Genomic DNA, 14,773 nt, shown 5'->3' with positions numbered 1-14,773 from the left:
TGATTTTTTTTTTACGTCATTTTACAAAATAATTAAGGCATGTGAGTTGTGCTTTATTACAGTTATGAATACATAACATAGTTCTGTATGTATTTTAAGGCTAGATTCAGTTGTTTTAATTTAATTTGTTAATATTTACACTACAGTTCAATAGTGTGTGTTTTTGTTTTGCTGTGGTATTAAAATTAGTACAAAAAAGAGTGAGATTTCACTGGCATCAGCATTGACTGCTGACATTTTGGTATCATGGTAACCCTAAATTCAACATAGTTGGCCAACTTGGATTTACTGTAATCTCCTCAGGTTTTAAACTTTGGCAGAGTCAATATCAAAGCCAGAGCTTCAGCATGGTGCACACCACCAAATATGAGTCATGTTGTCATCCCTCTCATACACTTATCAAACAGCTCAAGCACTAAAGCAGATTTGGCCCTTGTTTGGCTCTTGTCTGGATAGTATGGGTTTAATTCCTTCTGAACTGTGCCTGTATCAGGTATCAAGAAATCAAACTCCGTATTGGCTCTGATGACACACCTTCAGAGTGCCATTTGGGCTCTGGGCCTATCAGTTTCACAATCGAGGCTTTATTCCTCTGGACTATAACGGCTGAGGCTTTAAGTATGATTACAGAGGGATTGTCTTAAATAACCTCAGAGAGAAAAGGCACTGTGAGCTAAACCTTATGCTGGCAGAACACATTTAGCAAAGAGGAGAGCTGAGTTACGGGAGTTACGGGAAGGACAGTTAAGCATCAGGTTTGAGTTTAAGGGAATACTTGGGATTATTTGAGGTAGCCATTGAGCGATGTAAGAAGTATCTTTATATTTGGTTACATAACTAGATACCATTCACTTTACACACAATATAAGGCTGTCATTACGAAACCAGTTTCCTTTCCACATCGTCCTCTGTTACTTTAAATGCTGGACTCTGTTGAACATGTAAAGTTTACCAGTCATTTATACACTGCGGCCATGACTCACTGGCATATTGCATGTGGATTTGAGCTGAGAACTGCAGGCCAACTGCGCAAAAAGGAGAAGCTCAGTGCCGTAGACAGAAAGTAAGCTGTGTGAGGCAAGATCCCGGTCGTTCTTGAGCAACATTGCGCTTACATGCTCTCTTAGCAAAAGAAGTGAAAGATAAATATTGTCACAGGCTTTCATGGAAACCACTGGGGAGATTCCTATGGCCTGTCCGATGCAACCTGAAAAATCCCACTTCTTCATGGAAAGTCATGAAGACTGCCTTATCAGTATGTCAGCATGCCAGGCCATCTGAAACACAACGAAAGGTGCTTTTTTGGGCCCTGCATGGAAGAACCTATTCCATCCCAACACATTCCTGGCTAGTGGCTCATATGGGTGTACTGGGTTTGATTAACTCTTTCCCCGCCAGCGTTTTTAAAAAAAGTTTCCAGTCACCGCCAGGGTTTTTTACGAATTTTGCTAAAATTTAATGGCCCGCAGAATATTTTCTTCCATGAATATATGAAGATGCTATGTATCAAAATAAAGATCTGAGCCTCTGCTTTTAAACAAAAAACATTTTTTTATTTTATCTTCATTTGTTCTTTTTTTATTGCCACTTGAACAGAGGTAGGTTTTGTCAAGAACACAACATTCTGGACAAAAAGCTGAGAAAAAGGCCTTTTTATCAAACAAGTGCATTTTTAAGCGGAATACATTCAGATGTCGTTTCCTTCATATATAAAACCAAAAGAAATTTAAAATATAAATAAATGTAAAATATATCCAATTTAGGCACTATAATTTGCTTTTGAGTGGTACACAGAGTAACATTTCCCAGGATGTAAGGGGACACCACAACTTTTGCAGTAGAACGAGGTCTCCTTCCGCAACACCACCATGTTGATGTAATTGACGCATCCGGCCTCTTCCTCGCTGTGTTCTACCTGTAAATAATTATATGAATAATTGGAATTACTTTCAATAAACAGACATACACACACACACATATAAATACATATTACAAGGTGGTAAATGTGCACAAAGAGAGAAACAATTTGGCCATTACACGCTCATATTTACAGACAGCCACACATAAATGCATGCACTATATATACACAAGTATAGTGTTTATATATATATATATATATATATATATATATATATCCCATAAAGATATAACACTTTCTCAGATATTTTCTTATCTTGTCTTACCTCTATGCGTTCTGCCTCTGCCTCGCTGTGTTCTACCTGTGAATAATGATATGAATAATTTGAATTACTTACAGACCTAGATACACACACATATATATATATAAATACATATTACAATGTGGCAAATGTGCACAAAGAGAGAAACAATTTGGCCATTACACGCTCATATTTATGCACACAGCCACACATAAATGCCTGCACACTCACACACAAATATTAGAATATATATATATATATATATATATATATATATATATATATATATATATATATATATATATATATATATTATTATCCCATAAAGATACAACACTTTCTCAAATATTTTCTTATCTTGTCTCACCTCTATGCGTTCTGGCACCTTGGAACAACGAATGAGATCTTGGCCTTGAATGCGTCCACTCACTGTCCGAAGTATCACAGTCTGAATTGTCACTGTCCAATCTTCGACACACAGGTGAACTTTGTCTTCGTCCAGATCGACGGGTCTTTTTTTTACAGTCTATGCGGGTGAATGATCTATCTGCGTCACGTCCATGACTAGAACTTTCTGAGACAACATCTGCATCTCTCTCACTGACTTCTGCCGATCAGATTCAGAATGATCAAATAATGAGTGATCGGACTCCGAGTCCATCAACACCTCCAGTACGTGATCAGCCGTAGCTATACCTCTGCATTTGTCTGTCTGATATTTTGACCTACATTCTCACTACTCCACTCATTCACGTTAGAGACGATCGCAGTCTTTTTCTTTGATCAAAAAGTTGCGTACTCTTTCAAAACATGCGCACGGTTCTTCCTTACCGTATACCACCTAAAACACGGATACCCGGAAAATTCCGTGTTTGGCGGGAAAGCGTTTTTTCATAAAACCCGGAAAATTACGTGTTTGGCGGGGAAAGGGTTAATAACTGGAATTTATTGGATGGTCCATGAATGATTATTATTATTGACATTAATAATAATAATATGCTATTCATTATTCATATGATACATGAATTCCTAATTAATTGGGCAATTAAGCCTTTATCTGTAGTGACAATAGCCAATGGCGCGTCTCATACACACACATTTAATTTAAAGGGACAGTTCACAAAAAAATGAAAATCTACTACTCACATTCATGTCATTCCGCCCCTGTATGACTTTTAGTCCTCAAAATATGATATTGATTTTTTTTTCTTTTTTTTTCTTCACAACGAAAGTCAGTGAGGATAATGTGGTTTTGAATCCCACTAAATTTAATTGTATAAGCAAAAACAGCTGAAACATTCTTCTTAAATGATTTTATGTTGGGTGAGTAAATTATGACAGAATTTTAATTTTTGAGTGAACAAATTTTTCAAGTCCTTATGGAAAATAAGTACACTTACAGGCAAAACATTGACAAAGCAAATGATGACTCAACAAGACAATAAAAATTAAACATGACCGTGACAACTTAACCCTTAAACAGGCAAGAGTGGAAAATGCTAAGCAAAAAATAATTTCATGTCATTTTTTATATCATCTGGACTTAAATTAAACATATCCAAAAGATTTTTTTTTTAAATTTGATATATTTAGGATTTTATGAGTTGTGTCTCCTGAGACACCTTGCCTGATTAGGGTATAAAAAAAGGACCAATGTTAACTGTTAACTGTTACTGCCACTGCATGTTTAAAACAACTATATCCCATACTTCTCCTGATGTAATGTTGAGAAATGATATATCATTCGAAAGCTTACGAACTCAAGATTTAGCCTGTGGGACCCGTTTTGAAATTGGACGTTGCGGTACCATAGAAACGGTACTCTAAATTCTTTTATCGGGCTCCTCCCCTTTTTTGGCATCGTCATGTTTCATAATTTGAGATCAAAACCTTTTCTAATCTTGACAAAACACATATTGTCAGAAAGGTCTGAGTCTCAAGGTTCCATATTTTGTAACAGAAGTGATATTTGGACAGAAATTTATTAATTTGTTATGGCAGAATGCATACAATTAAATTCAATGGAATGTAAGTCACCCGGTGGTTTAGTATTATGCCTAAACAAAATCTCACGGGAACTTCAATTTTTGTGACATCAACTTCAAATTTGGAACACAACTTGGTTAGATATATGGCTTTGATTTTATAGTAATTTTATAGTGAAAAATATTTAGTAAAATACATATTTTATAAAAAAGAAAAAATATTAAGTACAGTATATTTGATTTAATGTAAGTTTAAACTTCCATAACTTTTTAAGTGCTTTCACTTCAACAATAATCTGCTGACTGTTTTCTTTAAAACAAGACCAAACTTAGGTCTATATTCTAAAGCATTCTTGAATTACAAACATTTAAGTTTGAATAGTGCATTTTAAATAGAGCTAGTTTAATCCCTTTTTTATACCCCTGCGTTTTATACCCAACGTGTCTCATAGGGATGTGAATTTCTGCCAAAAATGGCATTCGAAAATCGAGGAGCAAAAGTTGATTATCGTTCGAAAAAAAAAAAAAAAACGCACACTCACAATGACAGAAAGGGAGCCCAATTTCATCTTTAGCGATTTGTCATCAAACAAATTGTTTATTAATTGAACAAGTAACATGTTTTCGTCGGGTTTTTTTTTACATAGAAGAAAAAAACAATAAGAACGACAGTCCGTTTTTGCATCGCCAAACCAGATGCTCGTTAGATAAAAAAATTATGTCATCATGACATTATGAAATAATGATTTTATGCGAACCTGCCTTGTTACTGAAATAGCCTACTTTTTAAAAAAATTAGTTTCAATCAAAACTATTCGTGTGATGCCACTGCGCAATACACACACATCACCGCGGGATGGCGGGTTAATGTAGCCTATAAATGAATATGTCAAAAAAACGGATAATGTCATCATACCATAGTAGTGCTATCGTCGCGTAATAATCTGTTTGGTTGTAAAATGTATTACCTGAATGAAATGAACTCGAATGTATCGTCCTGTGGAATCATTCATTCACAGACATCATACGAAGATCTTCAACTCTTCATCGCTGGCAAAAATATGATGCATTTGCAGATTTGCTTTCACTAGACTGTAGGCCCACAGCCACTTCATCCAACGCTCTTGATGTTCTTAAATCTTTCTGTTACGACTCCGTGTGTGAATTGAAAGCGCTTCAGACGATTCAGTGCGTGCAGGAAACTGAACAGACCATTCAAACTGATTCGCGAACCGATTTAGACAGATCTGCCAACTTGTTTGATGAAGTCTCTGAACAGAATCGACTCCAAAGAGTGATTCATTTGTGAATTGAGCATCGCCCATAAAAAAGATACAGCGTGCTTGGAATAAACTACGCATTTAACAGCATGTATTGCATTAAAATAAAGTAACGAGAGGAACGTCGCCCAAACGTAAGAAAAGAAAATGTAGCCTACTTTGTTACTACCATAGACGGTTAGGTTACTATATAGACAGTAAAGGTTACTACGCACCTCTGTTGGGCGCAGTTAACGGTCACGGTGCTCTTCTTCTGTTGTTTGTTTACACTATGTATAAAACACTGGTGGTATCCTAGATCGCGCAGTAGGGGGTTTCATTCATGTTAGTGACACCTTGTGTCCCCGAATGGAAAATACCCTGCTGCGTGATCTGTGACTGTTGGCGCGCCGTCAATTATGACACATTGGAATTGCGCGAAAATATAACGATATTCGAAAAAGCAATAGACCAAAAGCGGCCCGCTGAACTAAAATAATTAACTTTAAATGTAATACTGAATAAACAAGTAGCTTACACATGCTTCAGTATGTTAGTCAACACATTAAAACAAGTGTACTTATGTAAAGCATGACATAAGATTATTAAAACAAAGACTTAAAAAGTACTTAGTGCTGGGCGGTAAACCTGTTCAAACCGAAAACCGGTTTATATTTTCGTCACGATTTTGATTTTGAATAAACCGCCATACCGGTGTATTTAATTACACAACGTTCGGAACGAACGTTACAGTGCGCGACACTGTTTCAGACGGACCCTTTACAATGTTGCACTTCTAAGCAGCGACGAGTGAGGGTAAAAAAACAGCAGTACTCTGTTACGTTACATGGACGATGGATGCGGAGCGCATTATTGTAGCGCGAAAGTACATTAATATAATGCGCGAGCGCGAATCTCTCTGCTCGCGCGCGGAATATAATGTGCCTCGCTCTCAGATACACGCTGCTCTTGTTAAAATAGGTTTATTTTCTCTGGGCTCGCTCAGATAATCCTGAACTTAAAATGTGTTCAGTGCAATCGCGAATCTCTCCTCTTCCCCAGCTAACAATTTTAGGTTATAAGAATGTTTTCATAACGTTCCCATTAAGTTATAAAAACGTTAACGTTATTTCTGAATGTTCTAGGAACATTCAAAATGTCCAGTTTTTTAGACGTTGTATTAACGTTATTTCTTGGTTATAAGAACTCCATTCAAAACGTTATAAGAACGTTCAATTCTCTCGGTATATAAACGTTTTATTAACGTTCTTGCTTGGTTATAAGAACATCATTCAAACGTCATTAGAACTTACAATTCTCCCGTTATATAAACGTTGTATTAACGTTACTTCCTGGTTATAAGAACGTTATTAGAACGTTAAGAAATAACAATTTTAGGTTATACTGGGCGCTATTCTATTCTACAATATTCACTAATGACAGTAAAATAGACCATCCTAAGTCAATTTACTGCAGTAATTCCTCTCTCAACCAGTAGAAAATGCTTTGAACACCTGATTATGCATGAAAAAAAAAAACGTCATAAAACAGAAAACCGGTATAATTTTGAAAAAAAACGTGATATAAATTTTTGGTCAAACCGCCCAGCACTAAAAGTACTTAAAGTAAAACTTTTCATTTGACATTAAGTGGACTTTTAAAAAGTGCACTTTTCAAAAGTTTACTTTACTGTGTTAAGAAACATATGAAAGTGTACTCTTTTGAAGTACACATAAGTGGCATTTTATTTAATTCATATTATATTATAATCTGCAAGTGGGTCAATGACGTATAAGGATTTTCAACAGGCCGATTTTAAAATACAAAAAAAATAATACCTGTTGCAATTGTTCAAACATTAAGGATGTTGTGTACACATAAATTCATATAAAATTTTAATATAAGTGATTTTAGTGTTTCTTCATCTAGATGAATTGGCCATAGCCTTAAAAAATGTCATGTGGCGTGACCGTGATTTATCTTAAAATTAATTAATTTCCTTAGCATGCTTAACATTTTTTTAAGTTCTTAGTAGTTAAAGTGCTTAGAAACAAAGTATTTGCATTTGTTTTAAGTTTTTGTAAATAATGATCACATTTTTTGTTCTATAATTTTAGAGTTGCCACCTTAAATGTAGTTAACAGACTTATTTTTCCTGTAAATCACATAAAACTGATAAAAATGTTTTAAAAATATCATTCACTTCAGCATACTTTATCAGTGATTCATATTTCAGCCACAGAAATAAGATATTTTATTTTAAATTTAATACAGAGATTGCTTTTATTGGTCGCACCACATGATGAGTGGTCGCTCCAAATGACAACGAAGACCTTATATAGTTCAGAGATCAATGAACAATGCATTTTATTAAAAAAATAGATTTAAACCAAATTTTATACAAAATTCACAGAATTTTCCTGAACACAAACATTTTATAAACATTTTTTTTTATAAAAATCACTTCGCAAACATAAGTGAACCATTTCATTTAACTTGACTTAGAATTTCTTTCTAACAAATAATAATGTTATATATATAAATACAAATATTGTATATAGGTAATGTCCGGGGTCAATAGTTTAAAAAAAAAGTAATTAATACTTTTATTAATCAAGGACAAATTAAATTGATAAAAAAGTGACAGAAAAGATATTTAGGCTAGAATGTTACAAAAGATTCTATTTAAAATAAATGCTGTTCTTTGAACTTTATATTCATCAAATAATCCTGACATATAAAATGAATCACAGTTTCCACAATTTCCAGTAGTAACAAAATAGTATAACTAAAATCCTCAATCCGGAAATTGAGCGTTAGATCTAGAGCATAGATCAGCATCGATAATAATCAAGTTTCTTGAGCAGCAAATCATTATATTAGAATGATTTCTGAAGGATCATGTGACACTGAAGACTGGAGTAATGATGCTGAAAATTTAGCTTTGATCACAGGAATAAATTACAGTTTACTATGTATATTCACATAGAAACCAGCTATTTTAAACTGTAATAATATTTCACTCTTATCCTAGCAAGGTACTCCACTCTTCCTGCAGGGTCAGAATTTTTACTTCACTTGTCATTGGCATCTGGTAAAATAGATTAAAATAGTTTTAAATAAATAAATAGGCAATAATAAATACATTACTAATAAATGCATAATTACTAAACTAAAATTACATGCTATAACTTTTTTGTTGCATTTTTCTCATATTGTACAGAGAGTAAACATAAACCATCTGAAATATAAACAAAAAATCCCAAATTATTGCATAAAAATCTATTCCAAATTATACTAAATTAAAGTACTTTTTGTATATAAACCATCAATTGAATATAAAAGCACAAAACCTGCCATTCTAGGACATATATCTATCATGAAAAACAGTCTGCAGTGGTATATGGTACACCACATGATATATGGTCACACCACATGATATTTTCAAATTCAGTCAAAATTTACAGGCACAGAATTGGTCACCTAAACAAAACAAGCTAGCTTTCCACAAAAGGTTAATATAAAATTTAGAATAAAAATATATATTTGTAGAAATAACTTTAATATTCATTTTTTAAGGTCATACCACATGACATCCAACTTTGGTAACTGCATACCAACCATTACAAAGGTTTATTTTTTTTCCTATTTGAGAGAATTACAAACGTGCTTGTGGCTTCCATGGGTCCTTGGTAAATTGGTATATGATGTAACTTACTGTGTTTGAATAGTTTTCAACATAAAAGTCCCAAAATGGTAGTTCCTTGATGGTCGCACCACATGATATTTCATAAAATGGACATCATCGGACAAAGTTTGTTTGTATATCAGATGGAAATATAACTACAAATGCTTTGATTTTTTTTTAAAGAATTACAAAACGCTTTGGAAATCATGCCAAAGAGTGCAGAAAATAATTTTTAATAAATTTAGAGTAATTTCAAAGACGTTTTCAAAACAGGATTTAGGGCCGGACGGTCGCACCACATAATATTTTGACACTTAAAATATCAAGAAAAGTTACAAATAACTACGTTTTTTTTAACAGTTAAAGTGAGTACATACATGGGAGAGGTACTACAAATATATAGTATCTTTGTATGCATTTAAACCCGTTTTTACCAGAACAAATGCAATCGGACAGATAATGTAGGCGTCACATCATTGAGCCAAGTACATGTTTTCAAAATATACTTTTAAAGTTTTAAGTGCACTACAAATGCACATTCAATACAATTAAGCACACTCCTTTTTCACAAGAGACTAATCCATCTGTGATGAGAATATTAGCCTAAATAAAGGCTACAAAAAATGTAACAACAATCCATGATAATGTGGTGCATCATACTACTTACATTTAATTTGTTGCATACTTTGGTCACATTTTAAATTACAGAAACATATGTCTGTGTAACAATAATAAACTCATATTACATTATATTATAATAATAGAAATTTAAAATTGTATCCAATTCCCTGTCAATTAGTTACTAGAATGGTTTTAGACTGTGTGTGTTCTTGTGGTATCATCAGCAATCAGTGCTTCATGACATCCTTTTTCTATGACTCCAGAGATATTACTTGCATGACATTTTATTAAACCACAACATGCATTTAAAAAAAAAATCATATTTACATCACAACTATGTCTCTGAATATTTAAACATCTCAAAACACAAGAGCCACACAAGAATACTCGTGTACTGTAGACTGTGTAGAGCATGGAAATGTCAACTATAAGAGCCCCTTTTTAACAATTAGCTAGGTCAAAAACTGTAGGTACAATATTAAGAAATACAGTGTATTTGTACTGTAATGCTCTGTCTGACAGGCAAGACGGTTTCTGTGTGATGATGGGTAATATCAGTTTTACAGAAGGTAATATCTAAACCCCTTGGTTTCATTTTTCAGTAATCTCATTTGCTCAAATTGTTATCATTTTATAAAGTGCCTGTGGCTTATTCAGGCAGAGTATGGCTGGAAATGACAAAAAGATGGACTATAATTAGGCCACATTACCATAAATCACATGAGCTAGCTATAGATAGCGTCATACCATAGACAGGGCGAGCGACGCGACAAAACTACAACGCTCCTAATCACCAAAGCGTATAGCCTACTATTAGGGAGCTTCACAGAGAACGTTCCGTTTAGAACAACTAGACAGAGCGCTGGGTTCTCGACACAAAATCTGAATTGTTAGCAATACGTCTCGTCTAAAAAACGCAACGATAATGTCACAAAACGCGACGCCTGGGTACAGAGAACAACGATTCAAACTAACGCGGTGTGAAAGCTCCTACAGCATCGAAGCTTTTGTCGCGTTGCGATTAGGACGCTCGCCTCGAATTCTCGCGCAATAAAGAAAAACAGTCACTCTGTTTTCTTTAGGCTAATGTAGACTAATGCTGCACTACTGCGCGTATGTCGATGTAACAAAGGCGATGAACAAACGACGCGATGGACTGCTAGATTGATAGACTAATCGTCATTATGAGGTGGCATGTCGCATCTTTCTAGGATTGACACGCACGCAATGACCCCCGTTTAACCCAATCCCGCATTCTGCGATTATGTAACATTATTGATGATTTCATCGCGCTCTGGACAATGCCGGGAATTCTGTGTGCCTACAATAAGCTACTACTCCAATAGTTCAGTCCGGCGTTTTAGCGACAAAACGGCATAATATAAAGATTATCGCGCTAACCAGGCGCTATTAATTCAGTATATTACATTTGTTTTAATCTGTATTTGCCCTTCATTATATATTTAATGCTTCAAGTTCTCAGTGCTGAGAGTCTGGATTTCCTGATGACGCTATAAACTGCACTTGAAATCGGTCAGAAAAGAGCGATGATGTCATTTTAGGCTACTTCAGTTCCACTATATTAACGTTTACTCCCGCTAACAAAGAGCTTGCATGTTAAAATGGCTATCAAGAGGGCAGCTGGGAAACACATGACTGTAGTCTTATACCGAAGCCACTGAACATGTTTAGTGACCCCCTTTACACCACTGACAATGCAACATAGGCTATAGCCTACCCACCCTGTGCCTTGGCACCTAGATTGGTGTGCCCTACCTAATGAGCCATGCGCCTCATGTGACTTCACTGCAAAGACATTAGAATATAAATAATTGACGCACTGAACGTTTGCATTCGGTGTCGTTATTAAGGATCTGGCAAATAAAGCATATTTACAGACCGCATGGGGCAGACTTGTGTTCTTCGGATGTAATGTTCTGTGACTGTACCCTGCAGGACAGATCTGTGTACACAATAAAGCTCAGTAAAACAATGTCAGAAAATACGTTTACCTGAAAGCGTGGCCGTTCCCTCGACCATCTTTAATTCCACGATGACTCGGTCAACCGATTGCCTTCCAGCATCTAGGTCCGGAGAGGCAGTTCTGTTAGATGCTGGCACATGTCTTTCCTCTCGTCCAGGGCAGGCTGGCACAAGCAGAACTGCAATCTCGCGCAGAACACGCTGCTTCGAAGAGCGCAAGCGCCGCGCGCCACGCTATCCCGCACGAGACCATTGAGTGGCCCGCGCGCCACTCCCCCTTCAATGAGCTGTCAGTGGCAGTGCACCCGCACGCTTGTCCCACTGCATGCGTTCAAATCGTTTACAGTGAGTTGTTTTCCATGTAGACCTACAGTTTCGCCAAAACACGTTAGGATACTAGATCTCACTTAAAATGTCTGAATGTTATTAATTATATTAAATAATAATAGAAACGCAAGTGGCATGTAGGCCTAGAAACTGCTGCTCAGCTTTAATCAGAACTAACTTCACTCTTCTGAGCCAAACTGACTTTCAATCAACTTGGTTTTATTGGATGAATGAAGTCAGTTCTCCTAAATTTCACTAGGTGTTAGCCGAGCAGCCATGTGTAGAGAATCACATTATCTAACAGTTCATTCCCACTCAAGTTTAACAAACATGAATGATTCATTATTCTTTTGTTTTTACTTGTCATTATTAGCCTTTATTCTAGCAGTACATGGCATGCCAATCCACATCAATTAATATACATTTATCCACCTATAAAAAGACTTTCTAGAAAACAAAACATAACATTTTCTTATGAACTTATGTAAATTCTTATAACAAAATATATCATGAAATATAACTGCACATGTTCAGCTGTATTAGAGCTACAATTAGCATCACGCTACATAAGACAATTTATTAATTAATACGCTTTCACTCAAAACCCTCTTTAAACTACAATTGACTGTTTAGTAACTTCCAATTTCGATCGAATGTGGGTTTTGGTCATATAATGTTGCTGAAATATGTTATTTATATCCTTTTATACAGTAAGCAGCTTGCTTCACCTGCTTAGCATTTCTCATGTAGGCCTACACATCCTTTATTGTTCTGAAAATAACCCAAATCATATGAAGATCACATATCTTAAAGGAATAGTTCACTTCAAAATGAAAATGCTTTCATCATTTATTTTTATATTTTGAAGAATGTCAGTAACCAGACAGTTGATGTACCCCATTGACTTCCATAATAGGAACAAAATAATATGGAAGTCAATGGGATACATTAACTGTTTGGTTAGCGACATTCTTCAAAATATCTTCTTTTGTGTTCAGCAGAATAAAGAAATTCATACAGGTTTGAAACAACTTAAGGGTGAATAAATGATGACAGAGTTTTCATTTTGAAGTGGACTAAACCTTTAACCCTGTCTTACTTCATGTGTAGAATCGTTTCTCTGGGTTTGTTGTGTATGGAACAGACAGAGGATGAGTGATGGAAGTTCGTCATCGGAAGAGCATTTCATGCTGACTTTAAAAAAACAACCACTAAACAGAATTTCTAAAACATTTTTCATAATGAAAGCTTTTTTGCCTCTCCCCTGGTGCACTATCCCACACTGTAGGTCCTAAAATGAGCTCCAATGACCAACACAATCAGACACCATCAGGAGCAATTACTGTTGTTATGGAGCAGGTGTAAACCATTGCTGTTTTTCCAGCTACATAACCATGACAGCCTCCCTACACACCACAGTCTTGAGTCTCAGCGGCAGGGCAGCTGAACCTTTAATTACCCTGACAGCTAACACACAAATCTAGGCAGTGCAATAGGGTCCCTAGCCAGTACATCATCCTCTATTTGAGTCAGTCCCTTAAGAGGGAGTTTGATATTGTGAAAAGACTGTTTTGGGCTTTCAGCTTCCCATGCCGACATGATGGCAGCCACCTTACTCAAGAAGACACAGTCCCACTTTAGACTATGTTGTGGTGTTGTAGTTACTGGCTATATAACAGAGTTAGTTTTGCCTACTGCTCCCTGGAGTGTGTATGTGTGTGTGTGTGTGTGTGTGTGTGTGTGTGTGTGTGTGTGTGTGTGTGTGTGTGTGTGTGTGCCCCGCTGCACTGACATAAAACCATCAGGAATAACGACAAGACAGACAGGGAGATACCCGCAATGGGACAGCCAGCGGGTGGAAAGTGAGAGAGCACAATTAGTGAGGTCACCGCAAAGTGATGCGTAAAGGGAAAAGGATTCCATGGTGTAGCACCATCAGCCACGTCACACAACCAAGCTGTACACTTTAGGATCTCACTATTACATCACTGGTAAATTACATTCTTCAAGGATAACGAAACATATCACAACATTGCAGGGTTTGAACAGATGCAAGTTAAAAAATTATATTTGTTTGGTTGTCAATGATCCAACTTTTTTTTTTTTCATTTTACAATCCTAAAAATACAATAAAAACACAAGTAACCATTTACAAAGGGGCAATAAATGTCATATGCAATACACACGCATAACAATGACTGTCCATGAATAAATACTTATTCAAAACATATACGAAGACTAAAGAGGTACTTCAGCATCCAAAGAATTTGGTCTGTTATGTGCACTTGTTATTCAGTGTAGAAAAATCCAAGAAAACAAAAAAAAACACACACACCCAACCCTCACAACTTGGTTCTCATTTGCAGGGTCGTGTACCGTTCAGAATTTCATTGAGAATACATTTTAGGCCATGTAACATGTATTTACTATAGTATTGACAGTAAAATTACACATAATTGCTTGCAACTGACTGTAAACCAAAACCTAATCCTAACCCTATAGTGAGTACATTTTAACTCAGTACTTAAACACATAATTACACTAAAAAGGACACTTTACAATAAAGTGTATTGCAGTAGCCAAACAATAAATAAACTGAAATTCAAATATATTTATGCATGATTTTTAAAGAAGCAAAAATGGTGAATATGAATTTCACAAGTTTTGAAAAAAAAAAAAAGTTAAAATGTCTAAGTCTGAAGGTGTGTATGCCTTGGACAGAGAACGTCAGTACAATAGATGTGGACTATA

At 35.6% G+C, this 14,773-nt stretch overlaps 1 protein-coding gene and 1 long non-coding RNA gene across 3 annotated transcripts in view; both read right to left on the bottom strand.

Annotated features, from left to right (window-relative positions):
* Positions 1-11,949, bottom strand: part of hivep3a (HIVEP zinc finger 3a) — a 102,853-nt gene extending 90,904 nt beyond the window's left edge. The window contains exon 1 of one of the 2 annotated variants that reach the window (XM_077200097.1): positions 11,725-11,949. The gene's annotated coding sequence lies outside the window, so the exon portion shown is untranslated. The remainder of the gene's footprint in view (positions 1-11,724) is intronic. The other variant, XM_077200100.1, reaches the window with a different exon arrangement.
* On the bottom strand, positions 1,890-2,665 carry LOC143708837 (uncharacterized). The gene is made up of 3 exons (XR_013193673.1): positions 2,527-2,665; positions 2,184-2,219; positions 1,890-1,915 (listed from the first exon to the last, which is right to left on the bottom strand). It is a non-coding gene; the product is annotated as an uncharacterized LOC143708837 (long non-coding RNA).
* Positions 11,950-14,773: the final 2,824 nt, after the last annotated feature.

Source organism: Siphateles boraxobius, unplaced genomic scaffold (genome assembly GCF_051911475.1).
Source record: "Siphateles boraxobius isolate OS27281-9 unplaced genomic scaffold, OSU_SipBor_1 43, whole genome shotgun sequence".
NCBI classification, from domain to species: Eukaryota; Metazoa; Chordata; class Actinopteri; order Cypriniformes; family Leuciscidae; genus Siphateles; species Siphateles boraxobius.
The sequence above is the reverse complement of the archived record's forward strand: the minus strand, read 5'-3'. Positions and strand labels throughout refer to the sequence as shown.